Source organism: Cynocephalus volans, chromosome 13, assembly GCF_027409185.1.
Source record: "Cynocephalus volans isolate mCynVol1 chromosome 13, mCynVol1.pri, whole genome shotgun sequence".
NCBI classification, from domain to species: domain Eukaryota; kingdom Metazoa; phylum Chordata; class Mammalia; order Dermoptera; family Cynocephalidae; genus Cynocephalus; species Cynocephalus volans.
This window is the reverse complement of record NC_084472.1, coordinates 109070224-109089843: the sequence shown is the minus strand read 5'-3', so window position 1 is coordinate 109089843 and position 19620 is coordinate 109070224. Positions and strand designations below refer to the sequence as shown.

General features: G+C 46.2%; 1 non-coding gene across 1 annotated transcript; it reads right to left on the bottom strand.

Moving 5' to 3' along the window:
* Nucleotides 1-19065: 19065 nt before the first annotated feature.
* On the bottom strand, nucleotides 19066-19173 carry LOC134362249 (U6 spliceosomal RNA). Its single transcript, XR_010021530.1, has one exon. It is a non-coding gene; the product is annotated as a U6 spliceosomal RNA (small nuclear RNA).
* Nucleotides 19174-19620: the final 447 nt, after the last annotated feature.

The following is a 19620-nucleotide window of genomic DNA, read 5'->3' as shown; positions in this document are numbered from 1 at the left end:
CTGGGGTGCTGGTGAAGGCAACGAGGTCTCTTTGACTGGATCCATCTTTAGGAGAGAAAATGGACAACCAGAGAGCTAATGGGCCAGAGAGCTAATTAAAACACCACTCGATGATTATTACAATAAGAATGTGACATTCACTTAGCTGAAACACTAACCTATGCAGAGCCCTAAACGGGGCCCTAGTAGCCTGCAAGCAAGTGCAGTTTTCAGAGGAATGACTTGTCACCTGGGAGAGACTATGGCTTAGTGTTCATTTGGGCCATGTTTATTGAGGGCTAGCTGTGGGCAGAGCACTGTGCTAGGGGCGTGGTTGAAAAATCTGGGTAAGATGTTGCTGTACAGGACATATGGTGTGAGTCCCCCATTGCAAAAAAGTGGCAGAGGTTTGGCTAAGGGGCCTTCCAATATCCAGGCTCTGCTCAGCTTGCCCAGGAGCGTGCGGCCACCCTGAGAGTAGGACGGGGCGAGGGCTGCTTGAGAATACCCGCATGACACTGCGGTGAAGAGTAACCCTTCTGCTTGGCAGGCACTTGATAAACATCAGGAACTGTTATCATTCCCATCTGAGGCTGATGAAAGTGAGGCCTGGAGAGGTTAGTCACCCAAAGTTGCATGACCAGCGAGAGGCAGAGCCGTCCTAGTGTGGAGCCAGGCCTCTGGACCATGCTGCTGGACGCGTTAACCTCCCTGAGCTTGTTTCCTCATGTGAAAGGTAAGAGTGGCCACCTCAGAGTCCAGAGACCAAAAGCAGACAATGCACGTCACATGGTTAGTGCTTAGCACAAAGGTCCCAGGTAAACGATGGCTGCGGTTGATTGCGTCATGTGCGTCTGCAGGGCAACGCCTCTGGGGAGCGGGCATGTCAGCAACTGAACCTGGAACATCTCGGTGCTGGGAACAGACCAGCAGAGCCCAGGCTGTCTGGAATTCTACGGAAATGAGAGTAACCCCTTCTCCAGGCTCCAGTCAAATGTGTCTTCTTTTTTTTTAAAACTGCCCCTCAGAAGCCATGAAGAAAATCCTTTAGGAAATTGTGAATATTTATAGTTTTTTTTTCCAACTTCTTTAATTTACATAAAATTCGCCACCTAGGAAAAATATGCCTGAGTCAGGTGGAGAGCTAGAGGTGGTAGATTTGTTGTGCGGGGTTCATGTGTAGGTTTCAGCCCTCGCTGAGGCAGAATTGCCTGAATGATTGCCTTCCTCTGCATCACACTCAAGCCCTAATGGCAGCAACGTGAAATAATATCTCACTGGGTAACTATTTACTTTTTTTTTTTTTTTACAAGCTGTAAGAACTCTGAAAGTCTGCCTCATAGAGAACTTGGTTTTCCTCCCTGGCGCTCAGTATCTCTCAGCGGCTGGCAATTGCTGCCTTGGCCGGGAGCCCCGCTTTAGCACAGTGCACTCGGCACCCGCAGGCACTTCCGCCAACACGCGTCCTGGCCTTCAGACACAGCCTGGGGCATGAGGGGGCCCCAAGGAACAGCGGGAGCAAACAGGCTGACCAGGGACAGCCAGCCTTGCAGGAAGCCGGCTCCACCAGTGCTCAGGGAGCTACCTCCTCCATGTTCTCACGGTGGTGCTGTGTTCTGTTGTGACACTTATCACATGGCATCTGCCATTGTTTGTTACTTGTCTGCTCTCCCACCGGACTGCGAATGCTTCTGTGTTTCCTTGTCCTTTGTATTCTCATTGCTTAGCAGAGTGCTTCACACTGTCACAGTAGCCAACACTGAATGCCAAGCCCTGTTCTCAGCACACTTGTATGTGCGGTCTCGTTCGGTCCTTACAGAAACCTGAATTATTAACCCATTTCACAGAGGAGGACATGGAGGCACGGAGAGGTTAAGAAACTTTGCCCAAGGTCAGAGCTGGTGAGACACGGGGCTGGCATATGAATCCCTGCAGTCTTAGTGCAGTAAGTGCCCAGTGAATGTCGCTGGTGAGTGAATACAAATTTTACATGCACAGGGCTATCTATTTATTTATTTCTCATCTCACCATATCCCCAAGAGATTGCACTTTTCCAAATGTTGACTGTATAAACATGCTAAAGTATCTTTTCCAAAATGCGTTTTTGTGTCCATCATCTCACATCAATTTTCTGAGTTATTCTGGGTGGGTGTTACTGTCCCTGCTGACAGATGAAGAAACTCCGAGATCTTAAGGGTGAGTCTAAAGTCACACAGCCAACTGCCGGCAGAGTGGGGCCCAGAACAAGGCCTGTGCTCCTAACTTCCTCCCTGGTCCTTGGTCTCTGGCCTCCATTGCCTGCCCATGGCTGTGTGGGTGGGAGGTGACTCCCGTTGATAAAAGGAGAAATTAACTCCTTTTCCTCCCTCAAGAATTTCCTTTAGAGATGTGGGGGGGAGGAAGTGTAGACCAAGCTTATCTTCCTCAAGCCTGTGCTTGATTGGTCCTTGAGCAGCTTGCTTTGAAGACCAGGTTTCATTTATCTCCTATCAGCCCCTGGGGAGATAGGCAGGGCCAGCCTGGCCAGGGGCACGCAGTAGGTGTGCTTTTGAAGTTCCCCTGCCTTTACCTGACCCGTCCTGATACAGTCAGCCCTAGTAGCCCTCGGCATTCACCCTTGACTGCTTGTTTCTTTGGGCCTTCAAGTTTCTCAGAGATTCCTCTTTTAAGTTGCAAATATTGCTGGGAGGTCACAGTCTTGTTTTCAGCCAACACCTCAGTTGCGATTAGCAGACAGTGTTCCACCCAGGATCATAAGAACATTGACTGAGCACTTACTGTGTGCCAGACACTGTTCTGAGCACCTTAAATGTAATAACTCATTTGTCTTACAACAAACCGGAGGTAGGCACTGTTATTGTGCCTATTGTATAGGCGAGGCACGGAGGCCCAGAGAGGCTAAGTAACTTGCCTAAGTTACACAGCTAGAAAGTGGTAGAGCTGGGATTCAAGTCCAGATAGTTGGGTCCTGAGCCACTCCTCAGAGTGGAAGGAGAGGGAAGCTTAAAATGGGGAGAAAGCAGCAGGAGAAACTGAAGACATTCAGTTACTGTTTATTGACCACTTGGTAGGTGCAGGCCAAGGTGATCCCGTGGCAAGTAAAGACCTGAGCAGGCTGGCGAGCCCAGCTGCGCATCTCTGTTATGCACATCCAGCAACTCCTGAAAGTCAGGGCAGCCCTTTCCTTTGGGCATCTGTGTACTTCTTTTAAAGATTAAAAAAAAAGTCAGGAGGCCCAAACTTCAGTCCTGCTTAGTATCTCATATTTCAGTTAGCCCCTGTTCTTAAGTGCACTTACTCCAAGTTAAGCTCAGATTTCCATTAACACTAACTGAGAATCTTCTGGATGCCCAACACCATTCTAGGTGTGTTCATGCACCTGCGCTCATTTCCTTATAAGGGTAATCCAGGAGTAGTGTGAAAGGACCCCGAAATGGGATGTAGGGATCGTGCTCACCCACTGGCATTGCATCCCCCACCACCCTGCCCCATGTGCTGAGCTACCACCTTCCGGAACCCATGGGAACTCCAGGCTCTCCAGAAGATCTTGCGGGTGGTGGACTGTGAGTATCTCAGTTGCACAGGCCAGTATCACACCTTCTTTTGACCCTTCCTGTGGGCTTCAGCTGTGAAGGTGGTGATGTTTCTGTGATTCCCCCTTCTGGTGGCTTAGACTCTAAACTTGTCTAATGTAGGCCGCTTTGTAGGCCAGCCTCCCAGCTACCTGGGATCTGCAGCTCCAAACTCATCTCAACAATCACAATTCGAGAAAAGAGGAGAGTTGCTCAGGCAGTGTGGCTTGATTGTCACAAGCTGTGTTTGAGGAAACCAAATTCCAAGATGTCAGAAAAATTTGAAGAAGTGTTTATCTTGGTGGCCCTAGTGCCAGCCTTTTCTCAGAGAAGGAGACCTGAGGAGCAGGGTCCCAACCAAGCTTATGGCCCAAACCAGAGTGATCCATTTGGAGGGGGTGGGGGAGGGGCGGTTACATAATAAGCCTCCTTTAAAAGTAATTTAAAAGTACTTTTTATTTTGTTAAAAAATACATTTATTCATCTATGATAAAGTACATTCCCATGACACCAAATTCCAAAGCTATGAGAATGTAGAGTAAGAAAAACCTTCTGACCCTAGAGTCCCTTCCTAGGGCACCGATGCTATGAATTTATTGTCTATCCTTCCAGAGATGTTTTGTTTATGTATTAGCAAGTACATATATGTCTTTCCTGCTTTTATACACAGATGGTAACACACTAGCAAACTGCTCTGCACTTGCTTCTTAAAACCAAATTAGTATATTTTGGATACTGCATAATGGGCTTCTTTCTGTGTTTTATTTATTTTTTCCAGTTTCACAGCATTGTTGCATGGATGTGCCATAGTTTATTTAACCAGTCCCCTACTGATGCACATTTAGGTGGTTTCTAATCTTTTGCTTCTGCAGTGAATAACCATATATACACACATATAGTCATCCCTCGGTATTCATGGAGGATTGGTTCCAGGATCCCGTGGATGCCCAAGTTTCTCATATTGAATGGTATAGCATTTGCTTATAACCTACGCACATCCTCCTGTGAACTTTAAATCATTTCTAAATTACTCATAATACTTAGTACAATGCCTCTATGTCACTCCATTCACGTAGATTCAGTGTAGTACTCAGCATGCTACAAATTCAAATCTTTTAGAACATTGTGATTTTTTTTCTGAATATTTTTGATCTGCAGTAGTTTGAATCCAGGGATACAGAACCCATAGATATGGAGGACCTACTGCATGTGTGTGTGTATATACACATGTATCTGTGTGTGTGTATATATATATATAATGTGTGCGTGTGTGTATATGTATAATGTGTATGATGTGTATGTACATATTTATATATGTCACCCATTCTCCATGTGTGCTAGCACAACTAGAGGGTAAATTCCTAGGAGAATTGTTGGGTCAAAAGCTATATGTTTTCAAAACAAGCCCCTTTTCAGAAAGTCGGTAGGATGCCCTTGGAGTGGGCTAGAAGTTCAGCTGGAGGACTTGGGCAGGAAGACATGGCAGATACCTCTGGGACCTTCTGGTCACATTCATTTGGAGAACTATGAAGGCTCATATAAGAAGCTATTCCACTTTCATCTCTGGATTTAAGAAAACATGCACGTTTCTCACGCTCTCCTCTCCTTCACACCCTCTCCCTCATTTGGTAAGAGAAGAAGGAATAATTAAGTCTGGGCTAAAAGAATCTAAGATATCGACAGAGACCTGTACCTATGTCCATGTAGCAAAACTTTCAATATGTGAACCCTAGTGAGAACTGTACATTATCTAGACCTTTTTTTGTTCATGCTCATGAAAGGGCAAAGATAATATATAAAATGATTTTGGTAGTGTCCGTAGAGGTTCATCTCCAGTCCTAACCAAAAATTTCCACCGAGGAATGGGAAGGCATCAGACCGTGTAATAAACAATTATTGTTAGCAGAGTGCTCACTAAGGCAAGAAAGTCGTCTTTGTTTTTATTTTTATTTATTTTTTGAATAGGGGTTGCCTGCAAAATTCAAAGGTACAGAGGAACACATTTATACGATTTCTCAACAAAGGTTGAGACGATGAGTTTTCTGCTTTATCAACCATTTGCCAAGAAAAAAAAGTGGAGCTGAGCATCCTGTTTCCTAAGTGTTTGGTTTGTGCAGCTTCTCGATGCAAAGAGTCACCACTTGAGCCCAACTTTTGTCCCCTCACCTTCAGTCCTGGGCTTGGGCCTCCTTGGGCCACTGAGTTAAAGCTCAGTCTTTGCTAGTGACCTTGACCCCATGACACTAGGAGGAAGGATTGGGAGGGTCAGAGTCTCCATGGGCTTGTAGAGTCAGGATAAATTTAAACTCTGGAATGTTGAAGGTAAAATTCCAAACAAAAATTCAAATTCCTGCTGAGTATATCTCCCACATGTGTTGAAGAACTTGCGCCAAGTACCCTGAGGTGGCCCTTCTGCATCTCCCAAGGCCTGATGTTGCTGAGTTCAACACAACTGCTTCCTGCCAGGCTGTCTTTGTTTTTCTCATTAATTTACTTAAATAAACCAATGTACAAATGATTAAAAACAAACAAACAAACAAACAAAAAAACAAGAAAACCAAACCATCAGAACCAAAAAGCCACGAGCAGAATGTGTCCTTTTTCTCGTTTGTTCCTATTCCACATCAGGCCCGATCAGGCTCTCGCAGGTCTCTGTCCTCTCTAAGCTGCGTGAATTTTCCACCACTGCAGCCAAAACGTATGATGACAATTTTATTTACGACAGGAGGCATGTTTTAAAACAGTTGTTCTAAAACAACTGACGGAGCCGCAAGATGGGAAACGACACGAAAGTGCGATTTTTTGAGGGGGAAGGGGGACAGGATGCTGGCACAGGAGAACAGTGTTTTTCTTATTAAAAGTTGGAATTCATGCTTTATTCCTTGAGCGAATAAAGAAAACCATCCAGGAAGAAAGCTGGGGTAGGGACATTGTGTAATGATGGTACAGTAGTCCCCCTTATCTGAAGGGGCGTGTTCCAAGACCCCCAGGGGACGCCTGAAACCGTGGGTGGCACTGACCCCATATGCACTACATGTGTGCCGGACAAAGAGGTGACGAGCCAAGTCCTGGGCAGGACACAGTGGAACAGTGTAAGATTTCATCACGCTACTCAGAGTGGCATGCAATTTAAAAGTCAACATAGCATAATTCTGTAATTTTCCATTTAATATTTTTGGACTGCAGTTGATCACGGGCAACTTAAATGGCAAAGCAAAACTGGATAAGGGGGGACCACTGTACTTAGAGAGAGACCTGGGCAACTGGACGTGGGTTTCCCTTGAACTGTATCTTACTGGGTGCTGTCAGAAGAGACGAATGAAGCTGCATGAAGTGCGAAGGCAGCCGGGCCAGGGGAAAGGTGCGCTGTGCCTGCCAGCCCCGCCTCTGCTGCCCACTGGCTCCAGTCACCTCACGGGTAGCTGCTAGGCCCCCGGATCTCTGCTCTCGACATGGTGCTACCCAGTCTAGAAAATGCAAGACGGGCATCTTTAGGACGGCAGAGAACCATAAAGGCTGTCATCCAGAAGGCTCATGGAGGACCCTGTGGGTCCAGGGAAGAGAAATACCGTTTCCTCAGCCTGTGCTGGACGAGAAATCCCTTTCCTATGGCCAACAACTGGAAACGATAATCTTCTCCTTACAGCTGCTCTTCCCTAAAAGTCTGGAGGGAAACTTACAGAAGACGAGACCTTACCAGAGTTTATTCTGACTCTACAGGACAGGAGAAACAGAGAGCAAAAGTCGGGGACAAATGAGGGAAAGTGGGGAAAAGAGAGAAGTTTTGTACTTAGGCTGGAAAGAAGCTGCTGTCTCCACTGTGATGGTGAATTATAAAGAAGTCTCTGGAGGTGGTGACAAAACATGGGCTTTGGAAAGGAATTGGAGTACTCCTGGCACAACTTTTTAGAAAACTTTTCTTTTTTTGAGGGTTAATAGCCCAAGTATGATACAGAGAATGGGCCAGAAGGATCTGTGACTATTCCTCGCCGTGGTTTCTGGTCTGACCATGTCAATATGGGATCTATCTGACTAATTCAACCAGCTCGGCTCTTCCCGATTGGCAGGGATTCAGCCCTGGGTAGCAAAGGCAGTAGGTGTCCAGGCTCCTGCACCCAGGAGTCTGCCACACACAGTGACCCTGCAGCTCAGACCTGGGACCCGAATTCACTCCCTCACCACTGTGCAAGTAAAGCAGATAGTGGTTTCTTAGCTACATACGTTTTGAGCTTGTTAACATCCCCCTCCCAGCCCACGTGAACGGGGTTACTGAAAGCATCTTTTGGAGATGTCAGCAGTTTAATAGAGGCAATAAGTCAAGGCCGCCCTTGTGTTTTATTTTTATGCCAGTATTTAGTTAATTAAAGAATGCAAATTAAAACACCTTAATTTATATAATATCAATAGCAGCTCCTTAAAACATTTGGCATAACTGCTCTGGCACGTCCCTTACATAAACTCTTCAGAGCAGTGCTAATAAAAATGAAAAAGGTTGTAAATCAAATTTAATTTATTCGTTTTCTGTTTGGTATGAAAGCATATGCCAAAATCAAGTTATTTATGAGCGCGTCATAACAATAGGCATTTTTATTGGCTGCAAATGACAAAAACTGTTTTCAGAGGGTGTGTGTGTGTTTTAATTTCAAAATGTCTCTAGGTACATCCATTTTCTGGGCTCTGACGTGCCCATATTTCCTGAAAAAAATAGATTTAGGTATTGAGAAAAATATTGAGCCTGAAAACATGGCAACATCCACTCAAAAATGCATCTGCAACCATCTATATGTAGATTGACATACGCACAATACATCCAATGGTATGTGAATTTGCAGGTGAGATAAAAGGTTGGTGATTTATATCCGATTTCTTAAATATTCCATTAAGAGGATTATCTCACAGGAGTCTCAGGTACAGACAGCGTCGGAAGGGATTTGTTGTGCGACTGCTTTCTTGGAAGCCTTAGAGATGAGCTCCATGTGCATGAACCAGGAGCTGAGCACCATTTTCATCTTTCGCTCCTTTGCTGATAGATCTTTCTCCGATGGATCTGAGCCCAGAGTCCGTGTTATTCAGTCCTGGAAGGACGGTAGGCCCTATTCCGGGGTCCTGAGGGATGGCATGCTTTCTCTCTGTCCCATGGCAAAGTTCCTCAATGCAGTTGTTGCTTTCAGAGTCCCTTCTCACCTAGCTTTCAGTTCTGCTCTTTACCAAGCTGGTCTCAGGGCCTACGGGATAGTCAAGAGAAGTTTTGGAAAAACACCCTCTACCCTGATTAACCCTGATTCCATCCTAACTAACCCAAGGAAATCCACAGATACATCCCTCTAGCCAGCCCATGGCCTCCCTACTTGGGAGGAAAAACCTCAGTACAATACTGTGCCATATTTCATGTGTTATCTCTTGAGGTGAGCTTGGTAAGCTCAGCAGAAGGGCAGAATATGGAGCTTATCACTTGAGGGAAATGAAGGAGTGGCATCACCCCGTGACCCGCGATAGCCATGGGTCCTGGGCTGCCACGAGGGTTGGGGGAAGACTGCTCCAAAATTCCAAATAAGGTATATTCTGGTGACTCCCTTTCCGATGTTAGAGACAGTGATATACCTTTTACGTTGGTTCCATTTGGAGCTAAAGGATTCCCTCTCTTACCTCGGACTCATTGTAAGAGTGATCTAGAAACACTCTCTTTCAAGTAGATGCTTCTTTTGGAGGGCACCAAGCAGAGCCAGGGAAGGTCCTAGAAGAGTTAACTAACCCATTTCCAAAACTCCCCTCCACCCCATCCGTAGGGTCTCGCTAGGTCATGGGAAGCAAGAGAGTCTGGTAGGGCAGACACCAGCTTGAGGGGCCAGTGGGGCTTTCTGCATTTTCATCAGGACGTTTATCAGAGGCTCTCAGTAGTAGGTCAGAGGGAGCCAGAGAGCAGATGTCACTGTGTGTACTTGCTGGGCAAGTCCTCGGGTGTTCACGTGGAGTTTACACATCCCCACGTGTGATCGTGGCATATTTTCTCACTTCTTTCCTGCTACATGTCATCTTTAAAAGCCAGTTGTTACCTTTATTTATACTCCTCCTACCTCCATAATATTTGAGGTTGCTTACAATTCAAAACGTAGAAACAGTAAAACCTGAAGCCATTAACAGACAAGTGAAAAGATCAAAGCCAAGTACAAAGAGGAGGGGGAGGGAGAGGACAGTAATTATACCAGAGGGGAAACGTAGATTAAGGAAAGCTAAGGCAGCTGAGAACAAAATACAGCTCCTAACTCCTCGGTAGCTTGGTGGGAGGCTGCAGGCTCCTACGGTAACTACAGATTGTTGCACCTCAAAGGCAGGTCTAAGGGCCTGCTGAGAACTCATGAGCTATGTGAACTGGGTCAGGCGACTTTATCTCTCTGTATTTCTGTTTCCTCACCTGTCAAATAAGGCTGAACTCATGCATCATAGGGTCCTTATGAGAATGCAATCCCACCACAGTGACAGCAGCTTTGCTAGCATCACACATGTCAGCTGCTGTCCTAAGGGTTTACATAGTTGTATTTAATCAATTTTGAGATGCATTTTTCTCACATTTTTAACATGTCTGACACTGAAAAAAAAAAAAAGCAATGTGTCACAGATTACTTAGCAGCATTTTTTTTTTCTTTGTCAGACATAAAATAATGGTGCATTGTGGATCAGATGACATAAGTCATTAACTCATTAAAGCCTCACACTAACTTTATATGGTAGGGACTGTTTTGGTCTCATTTTACAGATGAGGAAACTGAGGCATAGAACATTTAAATGACTTGCCAAGCTATAGCTGGCAAGTAGTGGAGCTGGGATTGAGGTCATAGGCTATTTGACTCCACCACTACACTATACTGACTTTCAACAAATATTTCAGCAACAAGCATTTCAGCAAAACTTTCACTGATGGGCACCGGGGATGTAATATGCAAAGATATGTACTTGCCTCTCCAGTGAGGAGACCAACATGTAAACAAGTCGTAATATCTCAGGGTATTAAGTGCATCAGTGGAAATATATTCAAGGCATAGAGGCAGCAAAGGGAGAGGTAATTAATATCTCGTGCTTCAGCACTATGGCTGTAGTAGTAGAAGTCCCTCAGCAGGTCAGGAAAGACACATGTTTTCATGGCTCTGGGAAGAGTCTGTGGGGATCTTCAAATGATAATCCCTGAACAAGCTCAGTGGACATGTTCTCAATGCAGAGAATCTCCACCTGTGGCCCTTTCTGATCTGGACAGTGGGGGGAAGCTGGGGCAGCAGAGCTGAGGGAGCCTCATGCTCCCAGGCGGGGTTTGGAAGTGACCTTCGAGGCAAAGGGAGAGGTTTGGCCTCTCAAGGTTAGGGCGGGAGGCTCTGTCCCTGGACACTCAGCCAGGAGGGTGGGGAGTCAGGGGAGGACCTGAAAAAGAGAAAGGGAAACAGAAACAACCCCCCTGTTAAGAGTAAGAAAACGCAGCTTCAAGAGGAAAGGGACAATTGTCTTTGGGATGCAGTGAGGGCTGGTAGAACAAGGAGCAGAATTGGAGGCAGAATGTCCAAGTTTGGGACCCAATTTTGCCTCTTAGGAGCACATTAACCTTTGAGTCTCAGTTTTATCATCTGCCCCATGGGCATGGGAATATCCCACTTACCTACCTCTCACAGTTGTTGGAAGATCAATTAAGATAATATATGTGAAAGTACTTTCCAAATGAGGTCATGTGTGCAAGTGTGAGTTATGGTTGTCTTTGTAGCCGGGCTCCGCTGTGTGTGATTGGACACGTTACTCCAAGGGAAGGAGACCACATGGAACAGCACATGCCCACAGTTCCGGACAGACATTGAAGGGGCACTAAAGACAGAACACGAAGCTCCTCCTGGCGGGGGTCTCACTGATCCCCCCCAACCTATTGAGGAAGTTTGTGGGCTGCTCTAGAGGGTCCCTCCTTGTCACCTCTCCCAGGGTGACGGACTGTGGTCCTACTAAGCTATAAGTTAGGCTCTGTGAAATACATGTGCTTATAAATGTTAGTATCCTCCACACTTCCTCTAGAATTCAGGGATTGTCCCACGGGTGGGGATGAGGTCCCACCCTAGGAAATGAGCTGACACTTCATGACAGCTTTGGTTGTATCTTTTTCCACAAATAAGGAAAGTTTAGCAGCAATAAATCAGGATCTAAACAAAACAAACTAAACCAAAGCAAATCCATTCTGACGAAGCTTCCTTGATAAAGAATATTTTCTAAAATTTCAAACAGAATAAAACCTATACTATCAAAGTGTCTTCCAGACCAAACAAGAATGGGTCAGACATTCCACTGGGCCTCGGTCCCAGGCCTGGGCCCGGAGGTCTTCAGTGTTGCCTGCAGGAGAGGGAGCCTCCCAAGGGTGCCCTGGTCTGAAGGCGCAGGGCCTGCAACCTGGGAGCAGAAGGGTGGCAGTCCAGGGACATCACAAGCCCACCCCACCTGTTCTGGCCTGTCTGAGAGAGAGAAGGAAGGGGCCTAGAGCTGGGAAGGGATGCAAAAAGCAGAGTTTAAGCAGAGGGAGGAAGGAGGTGGAGGTGGCCTGGCCTGGGGTAGAGCGGGCCCAGCGAGGCGGGCAGGAGCAGACTCGGCCTCTGGGGGACACGGGGCCTCCAGGCAGGAGCAGGGCGGCCTTCCCTGGTTGCAGAGGAAAGGCCATCTGTGAGTGCCACAGAACACATGTCCCTGTGCCGCAGGGCCGGGCGTGCTCCTGACGGGCCTCGTCGGTCCCTTGCCTTTGAAGTGACTGGGATAGAGGCGCTCAATTAAAAGCCCATCAGTCTGCAAGTAAATCAACGCCTATCAGGCTTGTCACATCAAACAAACGATTATTACCCCAGCCCGCCCACCCCATTAATCTGGCTGTTCCTTCCTGACGGCTCAGGGTCAGGGCGGTGCAAATCCTGCACTGGATTGCGCCACCTGGAGCAGGGACACGGAAGAAAGCGGGGACACGGACGCGATGGAAGTGACCGAGGCGAGAACCAGCGCTGGACAGGTGCCGAGGACACGAGGTGGTCCCTGCGTGCAGCTTCTCAGACATGAGGTTCGAGTCTCAGAGTCAGAGTGACCGAGGCCGGCGATGCGTCCTCAGCTCTCCTCCCATCCGTGACATCCCCCAAGTGTCACTTAGCCGAGGGAACAGTGGCGGGAGGAGGGAGCAGCCCAGGGTCCTGCTGGGCCATGCCCTGCGACACACAGCAAAGCTCGTGGTGGCCACAACTTGATTTTCTGCAGCCGGGCGTGAACACAGACCCCGCCAGCCTGTCGCGCTCTGCTCAGCGTGTCCCCGAGAGACGCTTGGCTCCAGGGCATTTCTCCTGGGCTCTGCGGGTGGGCTCTAGGTTCTCTCTGCCCCTGAGAGGAGCTTCTGACTTTCCCCACTGCAGGCGGGGACGGTGGGGGTGGGGAGAAGAGGCGACAGGGTGTCCCAGAGCCTGGGCCTGAGGAGGGACAGCCCCGGAGGAGAAGGCGGGGAGAGGGCGAGAAGGCAGGTCAGGCCTCCTCTTGGAGGAACAAGGCCTGCTTTTTAAGGGAAGGGAAGAACAGTCTTTCCCTACAAGGGTGCCCCAAGGAGTCGCTCGCTCTGCCTCCTGATGGTCCCTGTGTGGAAAGGGCCATCGCGTGCCTTCCCCATCTCTAGGGGTGGAGCAAGGCAGGCGAGGAAGGGAGCTCTAGACAAGGAAAGAAACTTCCTGAAGAGTCCCGTGCCCGTCCCCCACGCATGGTAAGCACTGCTCCTTGCCAATCCCACAGTTGGGCCACCACCGACACCGGCGCCCAGCGGGCGTCCTCTCAGGGGCTCTCTCTCAAGCTGGCCGTCCTCACCGGCTGGAAACGACACTGCTCTGCCACCGAGATCCAGCAGCGCAGCAGCAGATTCCTTATTCCCCGGAGCTGATAGACGTGCTGACCCATCTGGGGCATCGGCGAGGCGGTTCACGGGTGAAGAGTGGTGCAGACACGGTACGACGTGCAGGATTGCCTGTCACTGTCACTGTCCTTCATTCAGCCCAGGCTTGCTGTTTCGGGGGCACTGACGACTTACAGGCACTTTTCTAAGTCCCGGGGATACTGCAGTGAATGTGGTGGGCAAGGTCGAAGGGTATGAGGGAGCTCTGACAAAGGCCTTGCGCGTGAGACCTCATCTTTGTGTGCCATGGACTCACTCGTTAAACAGGTATCTGCTAAGCACCTTCCATGTCTAAGTGACATGCACCACAAGGAAGCCAAGAAGAACTGAAAACAAATCCCGTCATTGTAGAGGAGAGATAAGACACGGATCGTGAATAAATCTAACACACCGATGAAGCGGCAAGTGCCAGAGCCAGGAAAGAAAGGCTGGCAGAGAGTTCAGAGAGAAAAGATAATTTATCCAGGTTACTTCTTAGCGAAGGTCTGGGATTAAGAAACTTAACTGTTTAATCATAGCAACTTTTTAATATGCTCTGTGACATAGCACAGTGTGGGCTTAACGTTTATTGTTATTGGCAGTAACGACAACGTAATTCATTGTCATTGTAATTAGGGACACAGGACAACACCCCTCTCTGTGAGGCAGAACTCTCTATCCAGGCCTTGTCAGAAGTTGGGGTGTGGTTGAGAGCTCCTGGAAACGGGAAGTGTGCTCCTTACAAGAGGCAGAGTGGTTGGGCTCTGAAGCCAGACCGCCGTCCAAATCCAGCCTTGCCACGCGGGCTCCACTGCCCGCCTGCTGCGAGGCCTCCACTGCCCGCCTGCTGCGAGGCCTCCACTGCCCGCCTGCTGCGAGGCCGCGGGCAAAGCACTTGAGCTTCCTGTGTGTGTTTCCCCATGTGGTAAACTGGGGTGAAAACAGTCCCCCCTCACAGGGTTGTACGACCATCAAATGCATGTGAGGCATTCACAACGGTGCCCAACAGACAGTATATAGTCAGTAATGCCGGTCACTATTACTGTTCTACCTCCGGGGTGTCTCTTGAAGGTAGGATCAGCGTGATGCTAGGAGGGCACTTATTAAATTAATGCAATTGTCTTCCTGTATTTAAATTAGTCATTTATATAAATTTTACTTTAAAAAATTCTTCCTGAGTTTAGTACATGGGTTGTAAATATCTGAGTGATTCATTTTTACTAAAATAATGTGTTTATTAGCATTTAATGTAGTATTTGATACATACAAAAGAGCGTATGCATTGTTGTGTATGTCGATTTAAAGCGTCTGCGTGCTCCAATTTTATCTCCCATCTCCTGGTGTCTCCTCCAGACATGACCACTATTTGGAATTTTATGTTTACATGGGTTTTACAAAAATTGAAGTATAACATACATAATAATAAAATGCACAAATCTTAAGTGTATAGCTTCATTAATTTTTACAAAGTATACACTTATGTAACCACACCTGGATTAAGGCATGGAATATTACTGGTACTCCAGAAGCCTTCCTCATGTCCCTTCCCCATCAGTTCTACCCCCTCCCCCCACCCCAAGGTGACCGCTGTTCTGACTTATGTCACCATAGATTAGTTTGGAATTCTTAGGAATGTAATTTTGTGTTTGCATTCTCTCAGTCAGCACTGTCTTTGCAAGATCTATCCATGTTGCTATATGCATTTATACTGGTATATGTTGTTATATGTAGTAGTTCATTTTTTTTTTCATGATTGAGTGGTATTTCATTGTATAAATAAACCATACAATTTATTCATTCATTCTGCTGTTATTGGACATGTGGGTTGCATCCATTTTCTGGCTATTGTAAATAAAGCTGTTATAAACTTTCCTGTCCACATCTTCTGGTGGACACCTATGTACTCATTCCTGTTGGGCATAAGAGGAGTGTAATTGTTATGTCACCAGGTTTGTACATGTTATAACAGGTACTTCCAAACAGTTTCCAAGGCAGACGAACCAATTTACATATCCACTAGTGGTGTAAGAGAGTTCCAGTTGCTCCACATCCTTGCCGATGCTTGGTGTTGTTAGTTAAAAAATGTTTTCAGTCATTTCAGTGGGTGTAGTGGGCTATACATTTCCTGTTTCAGTTTCACCTAATAATTTCTATTATCTTATTTTTATTGTCATTTAGTTCAAAATATTTTCTAACCTCGATATATATGTATGGCAAATACCTTCTCCCATTCTGTGACTTGCTTTTTCTCTTTACTGATGGTATTTTTTTGTTGTTAACTAGAAGCTTGAGGGCTGAGCCCGTGGCGCACTCGGTAGAGTGCTGCGCTGGGAGCGCGGCGACGCTCCCGCCGCGGGTTCAGATCCTATATAGGAATGACCGGTGCACTCACTGGCTGAGTGCCGGTCACGAAAAAACGACAAAAAAAAAAAAAAAAAAAAAAAAAAAACAAACAAACTAGAAGCTTGATATTTTAATTATTATTATTTTTTTACTTTGACCCATGGGTTATTTACAAAAGTATATTACTTCATTTCCAAACGTGTAGGGATTTCCTAGCTATCTTTCCATTTTGGACTTCTCAATTTCACTATCATCAGGGAATGTACTCTGAATTATTTCAATTCTTTAAAATTTTATGTTAAAATCTCCAACTATACTTGTGGATCTGTATTTTTCTCCCTTAGTTCTGTCAGTTTTTGCTTTATATATTTTGATGCTCTGTTATTATGTGTATGAAAGCTTAGAATTGGTTTGAATTGACCCTTTATCATTAGGAAATAGCATTCAGTGAAACTACTCACCTTAAAGTTTGCCTTGTCTGATACTTGTCTAGCTACATCAGCTTTCTTTTGATTGATGTTTGCTTGGTGTATCTTTTTCCATCCTTTTAGTTTCAACCTTTTCCATTTATGTGTTGCTGTATAAAAAACCACCCCAAAACTTAGTGGCATAAGCCAATAACCATTTTATTATGCATATAGGTTTTGTGGGCCAGGAATTTAGACGGAGCTTAGCAGGAAAGCCTTATCTCTGTTCTGCATTATCTGAAGTCTTGGCTGGGATCACCTGGAGACTTCTTCACTCAGGTGTCTGGTACCTGGACTGAGATAACTTGAGACTGGGCTCAGCCAGGACTGTTGACTGGAGTACTGATGGAGTTCGGATGTGTTGTCCCCTCCAAAACTCATGTGGAAATTTGATCCCCAATGTGGCAGTGCTGGAAACTGATTGAGTCATGGGGGTGGATCCCTCATGAATGGATGAATGCTCTCCCTGGGGGAGGGGGGTAGCGAGTGAGTTCTAGCTCTATTAGTTCCCACAAGAGCTGGTTGTTTAAAAAGACCCTGGCGCCTCCCATCCCTCTCTCGCTTCCTCTCGCCATGTGATCTGCTTGTACCTGCTGGCTCCCTGCCACTTTCCACCATGAGTAGAAGCAGCCTGAGGCCTGTGCTAGATGCAGCTGTTCCAGAATCGTAAGCCAAATAAACCTCTTTCTCTTATAAATTACCCAGTCTCAGGTAATTCTGTTATAGCAACACAAAACAGACTAATGAAGTACCCATGCATGGCCTCTCCACGTAGCTTGGGTTTTCTGACAGCACAGCAGCCTCGGGTGGTCAGTCTTCTTACACAGTGGCTCAGAGGTCCAAGAGAGACTTTTTCACCAAACAAGGCATAAATTGCATAGCCTTTCTGTGCTGCTTCTGTCATACTTTGTTGGCTAAAGGAACCACAAGCCTGCTCAGTTTGGGAAGGGAAGATGGATCCAACTTCTTTATGAGATAGATCCCACCTCTTAATGAGCTCCCAAATTTGTGGCTATGTGTTCAAACTGCCACACAACTTTTTTTGTGTATTCTTATATTTATTTATTTGTTAGTTTTTATTTATTTATTTTTATTTTTTATTGAATCATAATTGATTATACATATTTTTGGGATTCAGTATTGACATGTTGATCGAATCAGTATTACTAGTATGTATATAGTTACAAATCGTACTTATTCTTTATGCCCCTCGTCCAGTCTCTCCCCATCCCCTTCCCCCTCCCCCTCCCACCACTGATAACCCTGGATTTCTTCTTTCCTTCTGAAAGAGTAATGGTCACTCCGTCGATTTGTTGCCTAGATGACCTGTTCAGTGCTGAGAGGTGTGTTCAGGTCCCCCAATATGATCACAGAGCAGATGCTTCTTCTGTCACTCTGGAATGGGCTTTGTGGAGAGAGACGTCCTCTTCTTTCCTTTATCTCTGCTGGTGACTCTCCTTGTGTCAGTGCACTCAAGTGGCTGGTGGACCATCTGCGTGGTGGTTGTGGTGTCTGGCTGCTCTCACAGCAGCCATGGCTATTGTGGCTGTAGTGGGCCACCCACATGGAGGCAATGTTTTTGGCATGCTCCTTGGTGCTGGCAGTGTGCCTGGCTGTGGGCGGGCTGTCCTGTCCCTGGCTCCATGCCTCATGTCCCCTGGCAGGCCCTGAGGCACTGGTCATGTACCTGGGCTAGAGCTAATTTTTTGTCCTTTGCTTACTTCTAAAGAAGGGGAACTTCCTGTGGGAACCAGTACTTGATCTGTGTGGTTGAGCTAAATTGCTGCTTTGCTGCTGATTCCCTAGGGGAGACTTTTCGTGCAGCTCAGGGTTTAACGGTTGACCTTATAGGTACTGGCTCTCCAGAGACTGGGTGCACCTGGGTTGTGTAGAAACTCTGACCTGGGCCTGAGTTTTTTCATCAAACTGTATCCCATGCAATTCTGACCAGTCTTCTCTGAGTGGTTCTGTGCTGATTGGGGGGTGGATAGCCTCTCCTTGCTGTGTCCCAGTGTTCTCCTGGGGGGCCTGTCTCCCCCACCACCCACGCTCCAAACACTTCCCATGGGACGGGCTATGCCCCTTGTGATGACTCTCTGGCCTCTGAAAGACTCCCCTTTTTCAGCTGTTCTGGCTCCTTGCTCCTGCGTGGGTCCACAGGAACCCTATCAGTGGTCTTGCTGTCCTGGGGGCTGCCAAGGCCCTGTTCTTCCCTGCCACCTCCAAGTAACTCCATCTGACGGGCACAGCTGTGGCTTCTGCTGGCTCCTGCTCCAAGCACTCAGCAGCTTCAGCCTTAAAGCGGCCACGGCACAAAATGCTCCAAGCAGTTTTTTCTTTATTCCATCATGTCTTCTCCTGCTTTCATGAACTCCGTAGGTCTCTCCTCCTCTTCCCCTGAGCTCCAGAGGCCCCAGCTTGTCTGATGTTACATTTTTATAGTTGTAAATTGGTTGATTTGTGGGAGAGAGTGATGCTGGGGACCGTCTATTCCACCATCTTGATCGGAACTTTGTATTCTTATATTTAAGGTGTGTTGCTTATAAGCAGCATATACTTGGATTTTTATTTATTTTTATCCAGTCTCACAGTCCTTTGTCTTTTAATTAGAGTCTTTGGTCTATTTATATTTAAAGTAATTACTAATATTACAATTTAAACCTATCATCTTACAATTTACTTTCTATTTGTTCCATGTGTTTTTTGTGGTTTTGTTTTCTCTCCTTCTTTGGATTAATCAGGCATTTAAAAATTTCCCTACTATACTACTTTGCTATTTGTACATTCTTTTATTATCCTTTAGTGATTACCCCCAGAATTTGTGTGTCATTCTTGTGCAGGGGACATGCTAATCCTCTCTGTATCATTTCAATTTTAGTTTGTGTGCTGCCAAAGCAAGCGCAATGATTACCCTAGATATTGCAACAGCTACCATTTTTTTATTATAACCTTTCTTACATTAGTACTTACATCACAACCCGGACAATGCAAGAAACTTAAAACACTTTAACTCCATTTACCCTCCTTCTGCTTTTGTGCTATTGTTAACATATATTTAATGTTCTATATATTTTGAACCCCATAAGATATTAGTATAGTTTTATGTGGTAGATAATAATTCAGAGTTTCCCATAAATTTTACCTTTTTGGTGCGGTTTATTCCTGCTTGCGTTACTGTGGTTTCATCTGCCTGAAAAAAAAATCTTTCTAGTATTTCTTTTAATGCAGATATGTTAGTAATAAATTCTCTCGGTTTTTGTTTGCCTGAAAATGTCTTCACTCTGCCTTGACTTTTAAAGAACATTTTCACTGAGTATAGAATTTTAAGCTGGCAATTATTCTCTTTTAG